Source organism: Oncorhynchus nerka, linkage group LG10, assembly GCF_034236695.1.
Source record: "Oncorhynchus nerka isolate Pitt River linkage group LG10, Oner_Uvic_2.0, whole genome shotgun sequence".
NCBI lineage: Eukaryota > Metazoa > Chordata > Actinopteri > Salmoniformes > Salmonidae > Oncorhynchus > Oncorhynchus nerka.
The window spans coordinates 70,482,276-70,504,027 of NC_088405.1; positions in this window are offsets into that span (position 1 = coordinate 70,482,276).

The following is a 21,752-nucleotide window of genomic DNA, read 5'->3' on the forward strand; positions in this document are numbered from 1 at the left end:
TGTGCTACTTTGGTAAGTGCCATGGATGCCAATATATTGGACAGCACCTGTAAATAGATCCTTTTGTCTGATCTATTTAACTATAAGGGCTATGTTTTATATTATTTTTTCTCTTGTTCCTTAGCACCACTGCACACAGTAAACACAGCAGACACACAGTCAGACACACACAGGGGAGCATTGCTGGCTTTCTTACATATTCACTGCTTCTGTCAAATGATGGTTCATTATAACTGACCCCTCAGAAGCATTCCTTCATTTTTATTCCCCTCTCTCACATTTGGTCTGTTATTTGTTTTCCGATCCATTAGGTCAGCTCCATGTAGGGCTCAGTTTTTTTGTGGAACTGCTCTGGTGTGATGTTGCACTCTGGCTTCAGATGGTCCTCAAAAAGTTGCATACATTATTGGGACTGTTCCGCCTCTCTCCCTGAGACTCTGACTCATCACATCAAAGAGTTCACATGCACAAAGCAATCATTTGTATCAGTTTTCTTTGTTAGAGACACTTTAAAGTGTGCATACTGCGCTAAATAGAGAACAGCTTTTTATAACACAAGTTATAGAAGAGAGGTGAGCGAGGAGGCACGTGGGACATGAAAGGACACAGATCAAGATCGTAGAATGTTGTGAAGTGTGTTCAGAACACAATACTGTACATTAACATATTTTACGTGGGTGAATATTTGGTATGTTGGATGTTTTAAGACATTATTTTAATGTAGGTAGGCTAGTTGAGAACAGGTTCTCATTTACAACTGCGACCTGGCCAAGATAAAGCATAGCAGTGTGAACGGACAACAACACAAAGTTACACATGGAGTAAACAATAAACAAGTCAATAACACAGTAGAAAAAAGAAAAAATAGTCTATATACATTGTGTGCAAAAGGCATGAGGAGATAATAATTACAATTTTGCAGATTAACAATGGAGTGATAAATGATCAGATGGTCATGTGCAGGTAGAGATACTGGTGTGCAAAAGAGCATAAAAGTACATAAATAAAAGCAGTATGGGGATGAGGTAGGTAAATTGGGTGGGCTATTTACCGATGGACTATGTACAGCTGCAGCGATCAGTTAGCTGCTCAGATAGCAGATGTTTAAAGTTGGTGAGGGAGATAAAAGTCTCCAACTTCAGCGATTTTTGCAATTCGTTCCAGTCACAGGCAGCAGAGAAATGGAAGGAAAGGCGGCCAAATGAGGTGTTGGCTTTAGTGATGATCAGTGAGATACACCTGCTGGAGCGCGTGCTACGGGTGGGTGTTGCCATCGTGACCAGTGAACTGAGATAAGGCGGAGCTTTACCTTGCATGGACTTGTAGATGACCAGAGCCAGTGGGTCTGGCGACGAATATGTAGCGAGGGCCAGCCAACTAAAGCATACAGGTCGCAGTGGTGGGTGGTATAAGGTGCTTTAGTAACAAAACGGATGGCACTGTGATAAACTGCATCCAGTTTGCTGAGTAGAGTATTGGAAGCTATAGATGACATCGCCGAAGTCGAGGATCGGTAGGATAGTCAGTTTTACTAGGGTAAGTTTGGTGGCGTGAGTGAAGGAGGCTTTGTTGCGGAATAGAAAGCCGACTCTAGATTTGATTTTAGATTGGAGATGTTTGATATGAGTCTGGAAGGAGAGTTTGCAGTCTAGCCAGACACCTAGGTACTTATAGATGTCCACATATTCTAGGTCGGAACCATCCAGGGTGGTGATGCTAGTCGGGCGTGCGGGTGCAGGCAGCGAACGGCATGCATTTGGTTTTACTAGCGTTTAAAAGCAGTTGGAGGCCACAGAAGGAGTGTTGTATGGCATTGAAGCTCGTTTGGAGGTTAGGTAGCACAGTGTCCAAGGAAGGGCCAGAAGTATACAGAATAGTGTCGTCTGCGTAGAGGTGGATCGGGGAATCGCCCGTAGCAAGAGCAACATCATTGATATATACAGAGAAAAGAGTCGGCCCGAGAATTGAACCCTGTGGCACCCCCATAGAGACTGCCAGAGGACCGGACAACATGCCCTCCGATTTGACACACTGAACTCTTGTCTGCAAAGTAGTTGGTGAACCAGGCAAGGCAGTCATTAGAAAAACAGAGGCTACTGAGTGTAAAGTAGTGGTGTGGATAAAATCACTGGGGAAGCCAAGCCAGAAAAAAAACATTATGTGGCAACATTTATTGTAGCTGGAGATTTTAACAAAGAAAATTTGAGGAAAACGCTACCGAAGATATATCAACACTTTGACTGTAATACTCGACCATTGCTACTCCCCCTTCCGGGATGCCTAAAAGGCCCTCCCCCACCCTCCCTTCGGGAAATCAGATCACTACTTGATTTTCCTCCTCCTTCCTATAGGCAGAAACTCAAACAGGAAGTACCCATGCCAAGGTTTATTCAATGCTGGTCTGACCACTCAGAATCAATGCTTAAAGATTGTTTTGATCACGTGGACTGGGATATGTTCTGGGTTGCCTCTAAGAATAAAACTGACATATACACGGGCATGAAGACTGAGTTCACCAGGAAGTGTATAGGGGATGTTGTTCCCACTGTGACTATTAAAACCTACCCAAACCAGAAACCATGGCTAGATGGCTGCATTTGCACAAAACTGAAAGCGCGAACCACCGCATTTAACTATGGCAAGGTGACTGGGAATATGGTAGAGTACCAACAGTGTAGTTATTCCCCCCGTAACACAATCAAACCGGCAAAATGTCAATACAGAGACAAAGTGGAGTCGCTATTCAACAGCTCAAACACGAGACGTATGTGTCAGGGTCTACAGACAATCACAGATTACGAAGGGAAAACCAGCCATGTCGCGGACACCAACCTCTTGTTCCCGGACAAGCTAAACACCTTGCGCCCGCTTTGAGGATAACACAGTTGTCATGACGTTGCCCTCTTTGAGTACAGCGAGCACCATCCCCCTATCTCTGCTTCTACATCTAGACTGCTGTGGTCAGAGGTCGTAAATTCCTGAGAAGACCTCATGGACACACAGTATTAGAGAGAGGGTAAACTTTCACAGAGGACAAAGGAAATCCTCACAGAACCTGAGGTACAAACAAATTTCATCTTCCAGAGAAAGTGTAAAAGATCGGTGAAGAATCCAGCTACGAACTGGTACGTTTGTCACAACTTGGGAAGCTCAAGAGTGACGGTGTGGCCACATTACCATAACGCTGTTAATATAATAGCATCAGATATGAGGTTTACATCTAATTGTTGTATAAGATGAATGAGTGAGGATGATACTGTTTGTATAATGGTGTAATGTGATTGTGGACTGTTTAATGAAGAAAAATACAATTTCCTTTTGATTTGAACTAAATCAGAGGACCGCCCCTGAGCCCAGTTAGGGTCAGACATCCTGGGACAGCCCTCTTATGCCATTCTGAATAAAACCCAACTTTGAGAAATTATCACCATGTTTTTCTCCATTAGGGGAAGACTAAGGTTGTAGACCAAGCTTACCTCAATTACGAGATGGCTAAAGGTTGTAGAATCTTTTAACCATACCACGTGGTTAAACTCTTAGACTATCGATACCGACAGAATGAGAACAAGTCTTTGATACTAATTACTAGTCTGCAGCTAGGAATTCGGCATCATTGAACGCGAAGAACGACAACCGCCGAAACATCCATTCTATAACAAATGTCACCTTGAACTATCGCCTCTAACCAAGACAGAGAGAGAGATGGAGAGACGGACAATTCTACAAAAGAAAGACTTTTCACCAGCGATCAAGACGACACACTGAGCGTAAATATATATATTGATTAGTGAGCGTTCATGTGTAAGGAATTAACCTTTTTTTATTGTTATAATTAACTCTGTAGGGACTTCTTAGTTGGAATGAGACTAACGTGAGGTAAAGTAAATAATTCATTAATTAGAAGACTATTTGATCAGATATGAAAATATCTGAAAGGTTATATTAGGAAATTATAACCGTGTAATCTGAATATTTTTCCTTGGTGCCCCTATTTCCTAGTTAATTACAGTTACACAATTAATTAGTTTGATCGCGTTATACTAATTACAGGGAATCTTTGATAAAACTATGTCTTCAATTTAATGATAGTAAAGACACGACACAGTGCCACCGACACGGCCCGCTCACAAGGACTGTGAGCTCTTGTTCTCCAGCGTTCCACAGGGATGCTGGCCCATGTTGACTCCAATACGTCCCATCGTTGTCAAAGTTGGCTGGATGTCTTTTGGGTGGTGGCCCATTCTTGAAATACACAGGAAACTGTTGTGTGAAAAACCCAGCTGTGTTGCAGTTCTTGACACACTCAAACTGGTACGCCTAGCACCTACTACCATGCCCCGTTTAAAGGCACTTAAAACTTTTGTCAGGGCGACATGAGTAAGATATTTAAGCATGTTAATCCCCGCAAGGCTGCCGGCCCCAGATGGCATCGCTAGCCATGTCCTCAGAGCATGCGCAGACCAGCTGGCTGGAGTGTTTACAGACGTAATCAATATCTCCCAATCCCTGTCTACTGTACCCACTTGCTTCAAAATGTCCACCATTGTTCCTGTACCCAAGAAAGCAAAGGTAACTGATCTAAATAACTTTCGTCCTGTAGCACTCACTTCTGTCATCATAAAGTGCTTTGAGATAACCTCTAGGCCACCTGCCACCCCACTCTATTCCTGTCTAAACTCATATGCCAGGTTTAACTTAACCACTTGTGTGTGTGTTTGCTGAGTTACTGAAAATGTGTTAAACCTAAAGTACACCCATCACTAGGGCTGCGTTTACACAGGCAGCCCAATTCTGATATTTTTCCAACTAATTGGTATTTTGACCAATCACATCAGATCTTTTCAATATGATATAGCTGTTTAATGCTAAACACACACTTGCTTCTGAATTGGGTAGCTCACAACAGCGTGGAATTCTGCCACAGTTGTGTGTGTGTTTTCCCACTAATGAAAATTGGGTGTTTATTTTACCTGTGGAAAATCAGACACACACATGAGGGAGAGAACACCTCAACAGCATTCCCTTCCCCCCTGTCCAGACCCAGCAAAGTAGCACTCTTTTAATTATTTAACGAGTCAAGTCAGTTAAGAACAAATTCTTATGTACAATGACGGCCTACCCTGTCCAAACCCTACTGACGCTGGGCTAATTTTGCACCGCCCTATGGGACTCCTGATGACAGCCGGTTGTGATACAGCCTGGAATCAAACCAGGGTCTGTAGTGACACTTCCAGCACTGAGATGCAGTGCCTTAGACCACTGCGCCACTCGGGAGCTCCTGTGTCATATCCATCTGTGCCCCAGATACAAACCTCATAAGAGACACAACAGTTTGGGCCATTTACTGCAGACAAACACACTGTAAGCAATGCATATAGCCTCAGTTGATAGGGTTCTCTATCAGGAGCTCCGCAAACTCATTTTCAAACTTGCAACAGCGTCACCTTGTTTGGGACTTTTTCCAGGAGTTGCAAATTGATTGTGATTAAGGTGAGGGTGGCTCACAACCCTCAGAAATCACTCTGGGCCTGTAGAACAGATGACCTTTGAGATTTTCACATTTAATAAACATCAAAACAGGATGTTCGCAAGGCTTTCATAGTGCCCAACATCAGACAACCGATTATTAGGTGCATCCCTCAAAAAGTTTTCAGAGGCCTGTGGGGAAAATGTCAGGCTCTTCACCTGCGGATCAGGGATAAAAGGATTGTGACACCTAAGAGCACACTAAGAGAGGAGAAGAGGGAGCGCTGCTCCCCGATTCTCACACCCCAGCAATCTGGCTTTCTGTCCCACAATCCATCACATTGTCAGTGGCTGGGCCACATGCCATACTGACAGACCTGCCTGTCAGAGGTACAATGTCCTGCATGACAGTTTGGCATTTTAACTAAAGAGATTAACTTTCAAACTTACACACTCCTCTTCTAACAAAACATCTGTGTGAGCACCCCCGCAAAAATCTATAATGAACAAAAATATAAATGCAACATGTAAAGTGTTTGTCCCATGTTTTGTCCCATGTTTCATGAGCTAAAATAAAATATCCCAGAAATGTTCCATATGCACAAAAAAGCACTGTTATGCACAAATTGAGTCATAATTTCTCCTTTGCCAAGATAATTAATCCACCTGACAGATGTGGCATATCAAGAAGCAGGATCATTACACAGGTGCACCTTGTGCTGGGGACAATTCAAGGTCACTCTAAAATGTGCAGTTTGTCACGTAACACAATGCCACAGATGTCTCAAGTTTTGAGGGAGCATGTAATTGGCAGGCTGTCTGCAGGAATGTTCACCAGAGCTGTTGCCAGATAATTGAATGTTAATTTCTCTACAATAAGCCATCTCCAACGTTGTTTTAGAGGATTTGGTAGTACGTCCAACCAGTCTTACAACCGCAGACCATGTTTAACCACGCTTGCCCAGGATCTCCACATCGGGCTTCTTCACCTGCGGGATTGTCTTAGACAAGCCACCCAGACAGCTTATGAAACTGAGGAGTATTTCTGTCTGTAATAAAGTCCTTTTGTGGGGAAAAACTATTTCTGATTGGCTGGGCCTGGCTCCCCAGTGGGTGGGCCTGGCTCCCAAGTGGGTGATCCTATGCCCTCCCAGTCCCACCCATCTGCCTATGTCGCACTACCACATCTGCAGTGAAGGTGACAAAGCTAGATTGGTGTTTGTCAGACCATGAAAGATCCTGAAAATCGGTCTTCTCACAAAATCATCTGTAGCATATTTATATGGAAGGACGAGACTCTCAGTTCTCAGTTGTACTCTACGACCCCCACATGCCTCACAATACTTGTCTGAAAGTCCCCCAGTACCAGTTGAATTTTTTTTTATAGAAGTATATATGGAGACTGTTTAGTGCCAAAAATAAGAGGTTAAATACATATATTAAAAAATACAATAATAAATGTTCCTTGATTTTTCTTATATCTCTCAGATATAGGACAGAGACTTCAAAACAAATTTCCTTTAGATGTTTCGGGGGGGGGACTATGTGTTGTTCCTTGTGTTTGTATGGGCTAATAGCAGTAATGCCCAAAAAGTATTTTCATATGTTTTTTGAGAGCAGGACTCAGATCCTAGGTGAGCGATGGATGGATGGTTTTGCCGAGCGGATGCCCCTATGTCCTGTTGATTCAGGAAAGTCAAGGGTGGAGGCTTTTAGCATCAGAGACCACAAACACAACAGAGAAACTTTTGTTTGGTTGTTTTGATGGGTGGGGAAGTGACATTCACAAGAATAGATCACTTAGTTCATCTTTTTTATCAAACAGAAGTTGGAATAACGTTGCAATACCTCCACTGGAAATGTTCTCAATATGCAATAACTCAGTCTCACTTAAGAGGGTTAAAAGGGTGAAATTACCTTCCTGCAGAGCAATCAGTCTGAAGTCACCATGCTGTGAGATTGCACATCAGAAATCATTGTATAATGGCCTCGACTCGCCAATAATACCCCTCTCACTTCGTCATAAAAAGGAAATGTTCATTAATTGAACGGCCTGACAGCTGCCATACAGACCATGGAATTAATTTATTTCAATGCAATGTTCATCATTAACATGAATATTTAACTGTCAGCTTCAGTCTGCCATCACTTGTAATTGGGCTCAAAGACATGCAGTTAGTAAGAACTGATATTCATATTATGGCTCTGATTTACTGTTAGCCTTGAATTATACTGACATTATGATTTAAAATGTTGCATTCCAAGATTTTGATCCAGATTTTAAATTCATCATTTTTATCCAGATTTGTTTCCAAGATTTGTATCCAGAATTTACACTCAGAGGTAAGTTTATTGGGTACCCCACCCCTTTCACGAAAATGGTTTGCTCCTACAGACAGTGAATCATGTGGCCATGGCTTGCTATATAAAGCAGGCAGACGGGCATCAAGGCATTAGGTTAATGTTCGATTGAACGTTAGAATGGGCAAACCAAGTGACCCAAGCGACTTTGAGCGTGGTGCTAGGTGCGCTGGTTCCAGTTTCTCAGAAGCGTCTGGTCTCCTGGGCTTTTCACACATGACAGTGTCTACAGTTTATCAAAAATGGTGCCACAAACATCCATTCAGCAGCAGTCCTGTGGGTGAAAACAGCGTGTTAATGAGAGGTCAAATGAGAATGGCAAGAATTGTGCAAGCTAGCAGGTGGGCCACAAACAGTCAAACAAGGGCGCAGTACAACAGTGGCGTGTAGAACAGCATCTCGGGAAAGCTCAAATAATCTGTGCACCAAAGAATTCAGGCTGTTCTGGAGGCGAAGGGGGGTACGACCCGGGAAACCAGATGGATATACCTAATAAACTGGCCAGTGAGTGTGTATCCAATATTTTAAAACCAGTTTTTAGATTTTTAGATTTTCTGTGATATTGTGCTGCTGTGCGCAAATGTCTTTCTCGGACAACTGACGTACGTGTTCCTCATTTATAATGCAGTTTACAGGCTGAGCTAATTCAGGTCAAATAGCTAGCGAAACAGAGGACTACCTACAAGGACTGTGACCTCATAATGATGTGCATACTGTCTACATGACATTTAAGACTGAACACTGTCATAACGCATGCATTATGCATGTCTATGACTGTAAGCTGCGACCCAGGTCCTGATGTGTTATTGTTGTGTCTGACAGTGTGTTGGTAATAGGAAGTTATAACCTTAATCAATGCTAACCCATTAATGGAAATGCATTTTTACATGGTGAACCCCACCGATGACTAAAGAGGCAGATACTACACAACACCATGAACCATGAGAGAGGTATAAAGAGATGACATTGATATTGTTTTTACGTCATTTTTGCATCTATGGTTGTCTTTCAGAATCTTGCAACCTTGCAGTCCTAAGTGACTTTATTGACACATTTCTGACAACCTTTCGAACAGACCTTGCAAGTAGCGATATCGCTTTCGTAATATGAAAGAACAAAGTGCTGCTTTCAAAACGACCAATGAAAGTTGTTTTGTGCTTTTTATGTTTTTGCTATTTGGTTTATTGTATGTAGTAAATACTTTCTGGTGCCTAATGTTGTCATGACCTAGAGTCTAGACAAATGACACATCAGTAGCTTATTGTAATGTCTTGCTTCTGCCACTGTAGGAGGTCAGTAGCTAGAGTCTCTGTCATGTACGTACAACCCTCACAGTGAGCCATTCTTTTTAAGTCTGCCTCAAATCCTTTTGACCCACTGACCATTGTAAGACTTTTGACTTTTCTCTTTCATAAACTAGTGAACAGTGACTTCTTTTCATTTTTTATGGCGCACGGCAAGCTACTTTTAGTTCCCTCTTTGAAGGTCAGACGGTGTGTGAAGAGTAAATGTTGTCCAAAGTGGATACAGAGAGAAGCAGAGAAAAGCCTGTAGCTGGTCTGGACGAGGCCTGTCAGGGAAAAAGTGTTTAATAAATGACTGCTTACACCCGAACAAAGAGGCCAGGGACCTCGCAGACTATACATCTTAAAAATCCATATGACAGCCCCAAGTAATCAGTATCAATGATTTTAAACTGAAATAAGTCCCTTGGGGAGGATGATAAAATCCTCCAACTCAGCTCTGAAAACATCTCTCCAATGAAAGATGTAGGGCAGAGAAAGACCTTATTGATACTCAGAGCACCTCAACAGTAGGGTCAGGGACATACAGGTGGCAAATGGTGCAGATTGGGAAAGTCATGATTTCTCTCTCTGACACGCACTCTTTCTCTCTGTCTGAGGCTCCTGCTCTCTCTCTCTCTCTCCCTCCCTCACGTTCACACATACAGTGGGGCAAAAAGTATTTAGTCAGCCACCAATTGTGCAAGTTCTCCCACTTATTTTTAAGTGGGAGAACTTGCACAATTGGTGGCTGACTAAATACTTTTTTGCCCCACTGTACTTTCTCTATCTTGCTAATACGAAGGGGTTTTAGACTGATCAAACTGACTGTGTCACTGTTCTTTCACTCTCCCTGTCTTCCTTACCTTTCTGTACTTTGTCTATCTTTCATAGTCGCTCTTGACTTCTGTCTGTTTTGGGCTCGTTTCTTTTTAACATAAGCCCATATTGGCAGAGAGGAAAAAAGGAAATGATTTGCCGTATAGCAGGTTTGGAACGGGCTGTGTCCTTTATGTAGAAAATGTTTAATCGCTTTGCTCTGGCACCAGTAAGAAACCTTGTGTATCCTGTCATGCTTGAAGCTTCTGGGACCTTCTGTGGGTAAATGTCAACAAATAACATTTTGTCAGCATTTTAAACATTTATCTGCTCAAATTCTACAGTGGCGGTGGCTGCTGCAACCCTTAGGGGTCACCTGGATGTATTTTAAGCTGAGATAAAGCCCAATACCCTTATATTCACTGCAGCCAATGTTCCAAGCATTCATTTCTGTAGACGAATTTGGCATCCAAAACAACTCTGGTTTAAAGCTCTGCTAACCTCAAACCACAGAGCAGGAATCACCCTACCATGGCAAAAAAAAATCAACTGCACCCGCCATAAAGGCTATATTGAATATCACTGTATTCAATTTTCCAAACGTGAAGTTATATAGGAGGGCAACGACAATACACCCGAAAGGTCATCCGAAAGACCATATTCGCCAAAGGGCTATTTTGCAGAGTTTCCTGATACTGCAGGGATTTGGAGAGTGAATGGGGAGGAGATGACAGGAGGCAAGCTGCTGCTGCTGCTGCTGCTGCTGTTGCCTCCTGCTCTATAGTGCCCATGCAGCCACACTAATATCCTCAGTGGTGTGCTTCTGCTAAGAGGAGCTCCACTCTACTCTGCTCCGTCTCAAGCTCCACTCTCTCCACACAGCCAGCCAGTCGCTCATTGACCACATATTCGGCTGAGTGACACATTAATTGAAGGGTCACAAGACAGTTTTTCTTACTTGGACGTCTATAAAGTGTCATACAGAAAGTCAACTCTGCATAATGTTTCCCAACTTGCACCTATGAAGTGCATAATGCGCTGTTGACAACAGCCTGTACATGGCCAAGGTTGCATCAGTTAATTTCACATCTCTTTTATTAGTTGTGGCATTGCCATTAAATAACGTTATTCAATAAATGGTTATCTCAGGAAATGGTTTACCTTATTCATATAAATACGTAATGTCTCTTCTGTTATTGGCAATGTCTTTGTTCAGAGTTTAAGAAGATTCAAGGACTTTATAAAAACATCTGAACACATAAGCAGTAATTGAGATTCAAAAGCACAACCTGATTGAATATGTCAACCATACGGTTTGAAAGGTGTGTTGTCTGTAGCCTCCGTGCCAAATTTAAACATACTGCATCAGTTGGAGTGCAGTGATTTAAGGTATAGTAAGGTATAGTCAAAAGTCATCAGTGATAAGCATACCATGACCACACACTTACCTCTGCATATTTGTGTTCTCTGCTCAAATATACTTCTGTGATGGATTCATTTCGGTTTCTCTTCCCTAGCATCCAGCGGGAGGGGATTTTGTGGTGGTGGTGTGTGTGTGTGTGTGTGTGTGTGTGTGTGTGTGTGTGTGTGTGTGTGTGTGTGTGTAATTTCCCTTTCCCTCTACCAGTGAGTCATATAAGCCCATCATAATTATTCATACCGTGTTGGCTTTTGACGCAGGAGAGTGACTTTGCGTACTTTGTCATAAACACCTCTTAATTAAGCCCACGGACCATGTACAACACAGAACTCTATTAGTACTAAAATTAGTTCCCGCCCTCCGATGGTACTCACTACTACCCAACACCAGCAGCACTTTGTTATGTGCTTAATGAATTACGGCTCTGTGGTGAGTAGTGTCGGTGTGGGTGGAGAGCCAGAAGGTTGGCTTCACATCAGATTGCGTCTCTGGTGAGCATATTAACCCTGATGACACCCAGGACTTCTGTCTAAGACATGATGGAGACTTGGCTGTGTTTACAGATAGAGCATCTTCATTTGAGCACCCTGTTGTTGAAATTTCTTGCACAGCGTGTAGTGTATTCAATGTTTTAAAAGGATTCAAAAGTTTGTAGGCCTAATTTCCACTTTAAAATGTCAGACTTGATTTGCCCTAAAGAAAAATTGCCATTCAAAAATGGCCATTAATTATGATCCACACAAGAATTCAAATGAATTTCCTGTGGTAGCAAACTGGGTCAAATTAAGATCCTACATCTATATTAAAAAAACGTATGTATGGCTTCAACAAAACGCATTTCATCCAACTGAATGATCACTGTTTGTCAAAGGGAGGTACAGGCATACACACCTGCGGGCCAAGTTGTCTCTCAGTAATAGCATCGTTCATTATCATGCCCACACAGAGATGAAACGCCTATGTTCTGGTTGATCGTGGTACTCTAAAGACGGCCGGCTTTCTCTTTGATCAATCATCAGGGTCACACAGTGCTTTATATGGCTTGATAATCTTCTGTGAAACGTTTCTCATTTCTATTCTACCTGGATGAAGCTTATCATGCTACAGCAGGCTATGTACTGCCCAACGTCCATTACACTCCAATCTGGGAATATTTTGCCTGTAATAGGCCCACATGCATTGAATCGCACAGCTAGACAGGGAAGAAATGTGTGAATTCTATAACATAATGTTGTTATAATGATCTCAGTAGAAGTCACTTTCACTCTCCACATATTAGCTTTCCATCCCACTTGGTTGATGTATGCCATCCAAGCCAGTTTTGTGGCATTCTCAGCACAACTGACAGGCATGAAATTGACGACTCCAGGAAACACTCATTAAGCTCATTGTCATGGCAGCCACTATGGGCATAACGTTTCTATGTCATGCAGATAACTCTGTCTATAAGAGATATGTGCTTGTATAGGGGCCATCATTCCTGTCCAACTCGGTGAGGACTTTATTATGTAACCTGCTGCAGAGTTACATGAAACCCAGCAACGTCCTTCGGTATTCAAACTAATGTCTGGGTGCATTAGAGGATAAGGCTTTCAATTTGAGCACTGGACAAAGCAGCATGACCTTCATTAGCTCAAGCTGACCTTGATATTAATTTACATTCTCTCACTAATAGAATCGTGCTGTATGGATGTGCACATCTACTCCGTGAAGAATATAAGTCATTGATATCCATATGAGTATCCTAATCTTAGCTATCCACTACTCTGTATTTGGTCAGCTGGCTGGCTCTAGTAAAATTATAAAGTAAAAATGTTTTCACAATTAACAATGAATTCCTATGTGCTTTGTGGTAACTGTATGCTGCAACACCGTTCACATAATTTCCTTCCGTGTCCTGATATCACAGTGAATGGCTTTTGTCACACGCATGCACACTCTCTCATGAGTCATGGGCAGCCTTCTACTCTCTCACTGAAGACCATTCATTTTACATCACTTAATGGATGCTTGGGTAATTATCAGCTTTTGGGCCCCATTTGGGCTTTTTTAATCTCCGGGTGTAGTTGTCCTTGATTATCTGAGCAAGGATGTCTTTGCTTTTTTCCTCTGTAATGATGAGTCATTTTTTTATATTTATATTTTTTAGTAAAATGGCTTGGAAGAATGAGCATCAATACCCAGTCAGATATCCTCTAAAGTTCTCCCTAAGGAGCTGCATGCTGTGTATGAAGATGTGCAAGGTGTCCGTTAGCCTGAAATTGTTGCTTTAGGTGTTGTTTTTCAAAGGGAAAAGCATTTGACTGCAGCAGTGTTGAAGGACTGTTGGTTTGAAGGAGGATTTGAAACCTCAGAGGAGTATAAGTTAAAGCTCAGGGATAGCCCAGCCCATGGCTGCTGACCGTATCATTCTCCTACTGCATCCCAGAGGATCGTGACCCTCCCAGGGACATCATTACACTGTCTCAATAACAAATAGCACAATCAGAGACACTGCGGGGTGGGGTATCAGTGTATGTGTGCGTGTGTAACGGAGTTAAGAATGTGCTGTAAGCTCACTCCACAGCTATCTTTAAATGTCGGCGATAGAGTTATCGATAGCTCAGATGGTTTCGATAGCTCCTAAGTTGTCAAGGAGGGTGGACCCATGTGTCTGCGATTGGTTTGAGCCCATTATGGGGAATGTTAGCAGCACACTGACATCCATTTCACGTGCATGTGTGTTGTGGGGATTTACTTCACCTCTGTTTTCAGAAATCCGCTGATGACTGTTTGTTTTGTCTTTGTCTGTATCACGTGGCAATGCTGCACTGTGATTTCTCTGGTTTGTTGTTGTCGGGCGGATGGGCAGCCGGAGCGGCCATACTTCCGGGACTGAGGAGTTTTGATAGAATGGGATAGTTTTTGATCTGTATGGGTCTGGAGGAGGGATGTCAGTTTCAGTCTGTGAGGGGCTGCTGTAAGAGGAAAAGCACAGCGCTCTAGAGATCATGGCAAGGCAGTTTAATGAGGCCACCAGAGAGACAGACAGAGAGACAGAGACAGGGGGGCACGCAGTGCCTGTCTGATGCAGCCTTGTAAGGGGTAACACACACCTCTGTCTCACACGATCACCGACTCACTTACTGACTGACTGGCTGAGTTATAGACTGACAAAAGGCAACAGCAGAGCAGAGGAACTGTACTGTGAGGCAGCTGAATTTCTCTTCTTGATGTTTTCATCTCTCTCACTCCCTATAGAACAACCCAAAGCATACAGGCTTTCCTTGACAGCCCTCAAATGGTTGCAGCTATACCCTGGAAATAACTTAACATTCCGGACGATACACATAAACTACAGTACCAGGTTTATCGCGCTCTTCCAGATTGAGACGGCAGCATTTTGTATATTCTACATATTAATTTATAAGCTCATACATACCAATGCTCAGCAGTCTGAGTGTTACAGTCAGAGTGGATGGATCCAGATAGCCCAGCTTGCCTTACCTTAGCCCATTGGGCTACTTCTGCTCCGCTATTTTGTCCACAAGCACAGCGAAGGGAGCAGTGAAGGGGCATATGACAGCTTGGCAGGACTCCTGGAGTGGACAGGCTGTGGGTTGTTCTCCAGCTGCTTCAGAGAGCCGCTATGAAAAGCCTGTTAGCAGCTCCCTCACTCACACACAACAACAGGGATGATGGGAGAAAAACTCTGGACAGGAGAGAGCAAGTGAGAGTGAAGGAATTTGCCGCCATAACTCTAGGTGTCTGATGTGTAACAATGCTGTCACACAAGGCAGCAGAGTCATAACGTAGTAGAAGAAAGAGAAGAAACTGTAACAGATATTCTTATTCCAATGTTTTCGGTCATTTTTCGAGAGTACAGCCACAACAATAGAGAAAATATTAAGATGTTTTTGGAAATGTCCAGTCTTTCCCAGTCTGTCATCTCACATGGAACTGTACATGAATAATGTCATTATTTAGCCCATAAAAATACAAGTATTCAATGATGCTTATTAATGCGTGCATTACATTGTGGAGAGAGATGTTGCAGACTGGTATTGCGACCTCCAGCTTGGGGTTCAATGACACTGCTGGATTTACAGTGGGAAGCAGCAGGCGGAGCAGAGCAGAGTGTGGGGATGGGGACAGCAGATTAACTAGCGGTTTGACCTTTCTGTAAGACTGACTCATCCACTCACTCCCTTTGTCACAAGATTAAGCATTTGAATGCACGGTAAGGTCGGGGGGGGTTACATTACACTCTTAGAAACAAATGTGCTATCTGCAACCTAAAAGGGTTCTTCAGCTGTCCCCATAGCAGAACCATTTGAAGAACCCTTGTTGGTTCTAGGTATAACCTTTGATTCTAAGTTGAACTGTTTTGGGTTCCACGTAGAACCCTTTCCACAGAGGGTTTTACATGGAACCCAAAATTGTTCTACCTGGAACCAAAAATAATTATCCAATGGGGAAAGCCAGAGAACCATTTTAGAACTATTTTTTTTCTAAGAGTGTATACAGAAAGGTTTCTCCCTCTGGTGGAGGAGATTGGATGAGGGCTGTATGGCACCTTGTTCAGACAGAGGAGACGTACCTTCCCAGCCTGGGATTGCATGAGCCTGGGTGTTTGGAGGGAGGGATCCTAAAAGATGCTGAGTGTTTGACGGTCACTGCATGAAGCCTGGGACAAATATAGCTCCTAATGTGATCATTTTGGTGTGTGTGTGTGTGTGTGTGTGTTGTGTGTGTGTGTGTTTGCATGGCCATGTTCATGCCTGTGTGCATTTGTATACACACCCTCCTTTTCTCTTGGCCAGCATGCCCATCTATTTGTTACTCAGTGGTCTCTCTGTATGTCTGTCTGTCTCTCTCTGTCTGTCTAGCTCAGGTTTCCTTGATCTGCCTTGGCTTCTGTCATTTGCAGCATCATCAGTGATGCAGGGCAGCAAGGAGCATCTATTCTCCTCTGAGTCTCGCTGCTTCTCATCCTCACAGCTGCACACTTCATGCAGAGCCAGAGCGTGTGCAAATCACACATACATATGATCCCTTCTCATGGAAAAGAGCGTCGCTCTGCAGCACATTGGCCAATGCAGATGGCGAAGTTAATTGCGTTACAGACTTAAGGCTCCAATAAGCCTTTATCGCTCTATTGCCCCCATACACACACACACACTTCCCAGATTCCAAGCTCAGACTCAATCTCTCTCTCTGGTTTGTGTTGAGGCATTGCCACGCGAAGCTGAGCAATGTAGAGAGAGGCTCAAACTCCTTTAGGATACCAGGCAGTGAACGTAAACAGATTTACATTAGCTATCTGTGAGACAGGGAGGGAAAACCCAAGAGGTTAATTATTCAACAAATAACGATTTGAGGCTATACGTTGTACTGGTGTTAATGAGGCCACGGGAGATGGAGGGAGCAGGAGCTACAGAGGAGATGAGAGCCTCAGTGTGTCTCTTCTATAGCATATTGATATTGTACAAAGAGGATGCCTCTACACGCTAAGGTTTTATATGACTTGTTTTATCAATCTGCACTTGCCCTCTGCTTTGCATATTGCTTTAGCTGTATATCTCTGTAAAGAAGGTTGGTAAAGACATCACTCTTGCAGATGGGTGAGGTATGTAGCTCAGCCAGCATGTTACAGTCACGATGTACATGTATTTGAATGCAACACTATGGTAACGCTGTCACCATAAACTACACAATAGGGTGAAATCAATTGCCAACCCTTAAACAAACTCAGACATCCTCGACCCCAGACCTAAACAAAATGCCCGATACAACATTATGCTCATTGTGAACAAATAACTTTTATCCCCTGGGTATTCAAATTCGCTTGGTTTCGTCAATTCTTCTTCATCTAGTTCATACGAAAGTTGCAATAACATAAAAGCCAAGAAATGAAAAATATATTCCACCCAGACCATCTCCTTCTTTATTGCTATATATTAAAGTATTATTTTGCCCCAAAAAAGTCGTGCCAAAACTCTGCAAACTACACTATATGACCAAAGGTATGTGGACACCTGCTCATCGAACATCTTATTCCAGAATCATGGGCATTAATATGGAGTTGGTCCCCTCTTTGCTGCTGTAACAGCCTCCACTCTTCTGGGAAGGCTTTCCACATTGCTGCTGGGAACTGCTTCAATTCAGCCACAAGAGCATTAGTGAGGTCGGGCACTGATGTTGGGTGATTAGGCCTGGCTCGCAGTCGGTGTTCCAATTCATCCCAAAGGTGTTTGATGGGGTTAAGGTCAGGGCTTTGTGCAGGCAAGTTCCTCCACACCGATCTCAACAAACCATTTCTGTATGGACCTTGCTTTGTGCACGGTGGCATTGTCATGCTGGAACAGGAAAGTTCCTTCCCCAAACTGTTGCCACAAAGTTGGAAGCACAGAATCGTCTAGAATGCCATTGTATGCTGTAGCGTTAAGATTTCCCTTCACTGGAACGACGGGGCCTAGCCCGAACCATGAAAAACAGCCCCAGACCATTATTCCTCCTCCACCAAACTTAACAGTTGGCACTATGCATTCGTGCAGGTAAACCCAAATTCGTCCGTCGGACTGCCAGATGGTGAAGCGTGATTCATCACTCCAGAGAACACGTTTCCACTGCTCAAGAGTCCAATGGCGGTGAGCTTTACGCCACTCCAGTCGACGCTTGGCATTGCATATGGTGATCTTAGGCTTGTGTGTGGCTGCCCGGCCATGGAAACCTAGTTAATGAAGCTCTCAACGAACAGTTCTTGTGCTGACGTTGCTTCCAGAGGCAGTTAGGAACTCGGTAGTGAGTGTTGCAATCAAGGACAGACTTCAGCACTCTGCGGTCCCGTTCTGTGAGCTTGTGTGGCCTACTGTACCACTTCGCGGCTGAGCCGTTGTTGCTCCTAGCCGTTTCCACTTCACAATAACAGTTCTAGCAGAGCCGAAATTTGACGAACTGACATGTTGGAAAGGTAGCATTCTATGACCGTGCCAAGTTGAAAGTCATTGAGCTCTTCAGTACGGCCATTCTACTGCCAATGTTTGGCGGTGTACTCGATTTTATATACCTGTCAGCAACGGCTGCGGCTGAAATAGCCGAATCCCCTAATTATTTGGTGTCCACATAGTTTTTATATATAGTGTCCATGTAACGGCTGTCGTGGGAAGAAGGTGAGGACCAAAGCGCAGCGTGCTAAGTGTTCATCTTATTTAATGAAAACTGAAAACAGGCTACCTAAATATGGTTCTCAATCAGGGACAACGATTGACAGCTGCCTCTGATTGAGAACCATACCAGGCCAAACACAGAAATAGAAAATCATAGAAAAACTAACATAGACAACCCACCCAACTCACACCCTGACCATACTAAAACAAAAGACAAAACAAAGGAACTAAGGTCAGAACGTGACAGTCCATGAAAAATGTAGTATAGTGAACCATTTACAATAGCAGAAGGTTACAAATAACAAATGAGTGAGAGAAAGGCTGTAGAGACAGACAAGGGCCCAAGGGGTAAAAAAAAAAAAAAAACTGAAAATAAAACTTTTTTTCATGAAGACTTTTGTTGCAGGCACACATATTGGATTCAATAGCACCATTAAAGTATTGTCAGTGTTTGTAAATCTGCTCTTGCTTCAAGGACAGGCCATCGTGTGTGCAGTTTAAACCACGATCAGAGGGAAATTGTATTAGTGTGTAATCATCGACCTTGACTTTTTTGCTGGTGAGGCAGACATTACGCCCCTCGTCCCTCCTCCTTGCTGGCAAAATCAATGCAAATCTGATAGGTGAAAACAAAAAGAGAATTGCCAGCTTGGCCTGCATGTATTTTTGTGTTATTCCAATCAATCATCACATTAATCATTTCTTCAATGGTCCTGCTAGTGGTTTTGTTCTAATGAATGTTGAGGCTGGGCTGCGTGAAGGCATTGATTCCTCTGGTTAAATGATTATGATCAGGCACAGATTAATACATTTTACAGCTCATTGGGACACTTCTTATTCAGAAGGCCTTGTTCCTTCTCATCATCCCCTTTCTGCCATTACTGTAGCCACCCCATGCTGGATGACAGACCCCCACCTCACACCCCCAACCTCCCTGACATGGAGCTATTTTCACCCCCTTCAGTGGTCTGCACTGTCCCAGTCATATTTTAGCCTGTCCGTACATGAGTTGTTGCTCTTCAGGCTCTGTCGCCCTGCATGGAAAAACAGCAGACCTGAAACTACAGGACTTCTCATTAGGAGTCAGAGTGAATAGCACAGATTGGTCTCTCTCTCTCTCCCTCTCTCTCTCTCTCCTCTTTCCTGTCTCTATGTCTCATCCCCTCTCTCTCTCTCTCTCTCTCTCTCCCTCTCTCTCTCTCTCTCTCTCTCTCCCTCTCTCTCTCTCTCTTTCTCTCCTCTTTTCTATGTCTCTATGTCTCATCCCCTCCCTCTCATACTCTCTCAATCCCTTTCTCTCTCTAACCCTCTATTTGGATCAGAAACTCAGACAGATGGTTGCAGTGTGGAGAGTAAACCTCTATAATGTTTAAGTTTGGCTTTTACATATAAATGTTAATTCATTTGCTCGGGGGCTCAAACGTGTTCATTATTTTCATGCCATGTTTAGCAATGCCATAACAGGAGATTGGTTACACTGGTGATTTGCTCAGTGGTTGTTATGGTTGATTTGATGGGGATTACGGTTATGAAGTATATAGTATTTATAAGAGCATTACAGCCTGATCTGGAACATTTGACTCCTTAAGAAATGTGTCAGATCACAGGTGCGTAGGAAAATCAAAATTTGAAGTAGAATATTAGAATGGACACCCGCCCACTGCGTAGCCTACAGGGCCTAGTCTACTTTCAAATGAAATACTACAAATCAAAGCAAATCACATTTTGATAGAAAGTGTGAGATTTCGGTCACATGTGGTAGGTAGATCATTAGGGAAAGAGGTTGTAGGACCACCAATACAGCATCAATCACTTCTACGAAAGACCTCTTTGCAAACTTGAAAATTCCATCCGCGGCCGTTTTCGCTGACAGACATTGATCAGAGATCATAGAAACCTCGTGCTTTCTCTAAGACCTGGCGGTCTAATTTAAAGTAAGGTCTAAAGTTAAGAAGGTAAACTACTGTATAGCCAGCCAGTGCACCAAACAATAAATTATTTAAGAAAATGTTCACACAAAATTATAGCTGAGGAATTCTATTACCTTGATGACTTAGGCTTAGCAGACAAGTTTTAGATGAGCCAGGGTATGCAAGGTAGAGGGAGATCCATACTACACCAGAGAGAGTAGCAGTCTCTGATAGTTTTTATTAGAAAGACACACACTCTCCTGCATGAGCAAACGCACGCGCGCGCGCGCGCACACACACACACACACACACACACACACACACACACACACACACACACACACACACACACACACACACACACACACACACACACACACACACACACACACACACACACACACACACACACACACACACACACACACACACACACACACACACACACACACACACACACACACACACACAGAGACTTTACTCCCTCCACTGCCCTCTTGTTATCAACATAATATGGACTTACTGATGATAGAGGTGCTGGTGGCTTGGTGGAGATGTGGTGCTTAAGGGCCAGAGAGATAGATTTATGTCTTTGACTGACACACTGCCTCTGGGCCCCTGAGACCTGTGTGATCAGAATGGGTTGTTTTTAGAGTGATTTTCGTCTAATAGTGGCCCAGCTTCAGCTTTCCAGCCTATGCCACTCTATTAGAGTGTTTGTAGTGATATCAGCTGTGGTGAAGGTTGCTGACCCATACATTGGGACCTCTGTCATACTGTACGCACACAGGTGCATTCATCAAGGTGCTGGTGTTACAGATGACAGCTAGCTTAGCATTGTGTAGTAGTGACATATTGTGTGTCCCTGAGATCGGACATACTATTGCTGCCAACCAAAAATAAACATTGGCTTTTTAGGGTCAGCAATAATGCCAGTGTCTTGTGAGCTTTGGTACATTGTAGTGAGCATGTGTCAATGTAGTGTGTGGACTGGTTCATGCTACATCTAATACTGTAGATGGACTCTTTCTTATCGCAACTGACTGTGCAAAGACGTGCATGAAAACAGCTGGAGAAAATAAAAGTTTGCAATTAACTGGAACCTATAACGAGGGACACATCAGCGTACTCATATCTCCAGCATTGCCCTCAATCTCTCTGACAGTGTGTCATCTTCTGTTATGAGAAGGTTTTTAGATTTTTCTATTATTATCTGCTCTAAGATGGGTATGTTTCACACTCAATGTGAGTTGTTAGACAGTATATGGGAGATGATTTCAATCTTTGGACTTGGCTTCATTGTGAGGTCTGGGTATTCTGCACTCAGCATTGACGCACCGTGCTG